The sequence below is a fragment of the Tenrec ecaudatus genome, chromosome X, assembly GCF_050624435.1.
Source record: "Tenrec ecaudatus isolate mTenEca1 chromosome X, mTenEca1.hap1, whole genome shotgun sequence".
NCBI classification, from domain to species: Eukaryota; Metazoa; Chordata; class Mammalia; order Afrosoricida; family Tenrecidae; genus Tenrec; species Tenrec ecaudatus.
The window spans coordinates 79,094,011-79,097,526 of record NC_134548.1 but is presented as its reverse complement, the minus strand read 5'-3'; the positions used below and the strand labels follow the sequence as shown (position 1 = coordinate 79,097,526).

General features: G+C 39.6%; 1 non-coding gene across 1 annotated transcript; it reads right to left on the bottom strand.

Moving 5' to 3' along the window:
• Positions 1–915: 915 nt before the first annotated feature.
• Positions 916–1,049, bottom strand: LOC142435408 (small nucleolar RNA SNORA42/SNORA80 family). Its single transcript, XR_012781470.1, has one exon. It is a non-coding gene; the product is annotated as a small nucleolar RNA SNORA42/SNORA80 family (small nucleolar RNA).
• Positions 1,050–3,516: the final 2,467 nt, after the last annotated feature.

The window sequence follows — 3,516 nt, the reverse complement described above, 5'->3', positions numbered from 1 at the left end:
AACCCATTGCCATCTAGTAGATTCCAACTCATAGCAACCCTAAGGACAGAGTAAGATGTTCAAGCTGGTGGGTTTGAACTCCTGACCTTTCCATTAGCAACTGAGTTCTTAAGCACTGTACCATTAGGACACCTACAGTGCGAAAAGAGGTTTAAATGGTAAGATAGAGCCTTAAGTAACAGATTTTTCAGTTTTTCATTTTCTTAGTCTAGTTCTCAGACACAAGAGTTCTTTTGGCAATTTTCTATGATAAAGCCTTGGAACAGTGGCAAAAGATTTCATTTTTTCAGAAAGAAAGAAATGGACAGACTTTTGACTTGCTTGAATACAGGTAACATTTGCAGTTTTTCATCTTGCCTCTATCCTTTATTAAATTCTCCAAATACATTGAGCACATTCACTCAAACACCAAGCTCCTTATTAATGTTTGCCATATATTCTACCTTGGTTTCTTCATAAGATAAGAAAGATTTGTCATCACTAGTATATATCACCAAATGTCATTAAAAATTTTTATTTTGCAATTTGTTTTGGGACGTTTTTCTTCCTCCTTTCACTTCAGCTTTCTTCCTTGCTTCTTCCCTTTGCTCCCTTCATTCCCACTCCTTTTTCAAATCTCAGTCTTATTTCCCTCTCTTCCTTCCTTTAGTTCAGTTGCCACCTGGTCCTAACCTAGGAGTTGAATCAATGAAAAAGTGTCAAAATGAAAACAAATATTCGGACCCCTGGTGAATTTTCATGCCCTCTGACTCACATTCAGATTGTTTATTCTCTCATTTGCAGGTATCCATCAATACAACCAAATCGGATTCATCTCCCCTATCCACTAATAACTATTCGCTGCCCATTTCTTTCAAGCTAACCTCCTAGATATATTGCATTCCTTTTCCAAATCCATACTTTCTCCCCCCCCCCCCCCATGCAAACTGCTTCAGTGCCCGAAGCCCACAGGGTAAAGCCAGGCAATGGTTCGGGGTTACAGTATGTTTTGGCATTGTACACTGTGAGAGGCTCATAGGATCGGACCTGCCATAAATCCAAACCCATGCAATGCATACTTTCTTTATGGTGTCCCTTTCCCTAGCAAGTCTTTCTATATCTACTGCTCATGTTCTTGTTTTCTGTGAAAAACACACCCATGGTTCTGTAGCTCAGAAACTCTACTCGGTATATTGCAATAGTTTGACTTGACTCCTCAAAGAATACTTCTCAACAGAATGTCATACTTAGCAAGGTGGTTTAGAAGTCGATACTTTTCAAAGGAGAACAACTTTGGTGATTGACACTTTATCACTCAGAAGGATATATGGATATGCAATAAATGCTTTCTGATGATGACAGTACATTCTGATTCTATACTGTACTTAATACTTATATGGCTGATAGGAAGCTTAGTAAATGTGCCAACTTTTCCCGTTCTCATTCTCCATTTCAGTCTTATTTTTAAACATGTTTTACTGTGAATTATGTGGGACTTTACATTTTATATAATGAACTTTGTGTTCAACAGTTTAAACTACTAATGAACACCAGCCAACCCACCCAACCCCCACCCGATAGCTTACCCTTTCCCCACTCATTGATTTCCCTTCTTCCTCTTGTGGACCACTATCTTCTTTTCACCCAGGTTAACATCCATCTACAATCTAGTCTTTTTAATGATTTTTCCTATTCTTTATCTTCCAATAGATAACTCATTTTCTTTCTACCTCAGATGGTTAATGATTGTATTAATTAAAATTATGAATGTCTCTAAAGACGTGTTTTTTTCCCCAGAGTTTGCATTAACAGCTTCTTGGAGCTTAGTAATACTTTTTTTTCATATTAATTACTTTTTATATGCACTGATATATAAACAGAAAAAGAAAAAAATCTCAATTCAAACTCAGGTATGACTGGTTTTCAAGCGGGATTAACAATTTTGCTAGAATAAAAGGTGATAGATGTAAGCACCAAACTTCCCTGTTTGAGGCATCACTCCTGAAACTTGCTTAGCCTTTTGATGAAGAGACTTTTACTTTGGACTTAAGGGCTAAGGAAGCTGATTGGTTTCAACAAATAGGTAAAAGAATATTCTGTGGTTATGAAAAACACTGTGAGGTAATGTAATCTGACAGATGTGGGTTCAGATTATTTTTAAAATTGAAATTATATATTTCTTTTTAAAGCATTTTATTCGGGACTCATACAACTCTTATCAAAATCCATCCATTCATCAATTGTGTAAAGCATATTTGTTCATTCATCGCCCTCATCATTCTCAAAATATTTGCTCTCCACTTAAGACCCTGACATCAACTCCTCATTCTTTCCCCTACATCCCCATGCCCTCTCCTTCATGAACCCTTGATAATTTATAAATTATTATTTTGTCATATCTTGCACTATCCGACATCTCCCTTCAACCAATTTTCTCTTGTGCATCCCCCAAGGAAGAGGTTATATGTAGATCCTTGTGATGGGTTCCCCCTTTCCACCCCACCCTCCTTCCATTCTCCTGGTATCGCCACTCTCACCACTGGTCCTGAAGGGATCATCTGTCCTAGATTCCCTGTGTTTCCAGTTCCTATCTGTACCAGTGTACATCCTCTGGTCCAGCCAGATTTGTAAGGTAGAACTGAGATCATGATGTGGGGGGAGGGGGAGAAGGGAGCATTTAGGAACTAAAGGAAAGTTGTTTGTTTCATCGTTATTGCACTGCACCATCAGTGATTCATCTCCTCCCCGCAAAGGGATGCCCAGCTGCCTACAGATGGGCTTTGGGTCTCCACTCCACACTCCCCCTCATTCACAATGATATGATTTTTTGCTCTGATTATGCCTGTTACCTATTCCCTTTGACACCTCGTGATCGCATGGGCTGGTGTGCTTCTTCCATGTGGGCTTTGTTGCTTCTGAACGAGATGGCCTCTTGTTTACCTTTAAGTCTTTAAGACCCCCACATGCTATATCTTTTGATAGCCGGACACCATCAGCTTTCTTCACCACATTTGCTTATGCATCTGCTTTGTCTTCAGAGATTGTGTCAGGAAAGTGAGCATCATGGAAAGCCAGTTGAAGAGAAGAAAGTATTCTTGCATTGAGGGAGTACTTGAGTGGAGGCCCAATGTCTATGTGCTACCTTGATACTAAACCTATACACATTTTTTCACATCCTCATATAAATATATTTACATATATACATGCCTGTATTTAGACCTCTATAAATGCCCTTTGCCTTCTAGCTCTTTTCTCTATTTCATTTTACTTTCCTCTTGTCCCACTATCATGTTCATCCTTCAGTAGGGTTTCAGTAATTCCTCTCCGTTATATTACCCTTGGTCATGCCCTACCAGGCCTCCTACAACCTCCTGCCCACCGATTTGGATCACTTGTTGTTCCCTTGTCCCTGGGTTTGTTAACACAATTTCCTTTCCCCCTACCTCCCCCTCTCCCACGTCCCCCCGGAACTGTCGGTCCCATTGTTTTCTCCTCCAGATTGTTCATCCAGCCTATCTTATTTAGACAGACCTATGG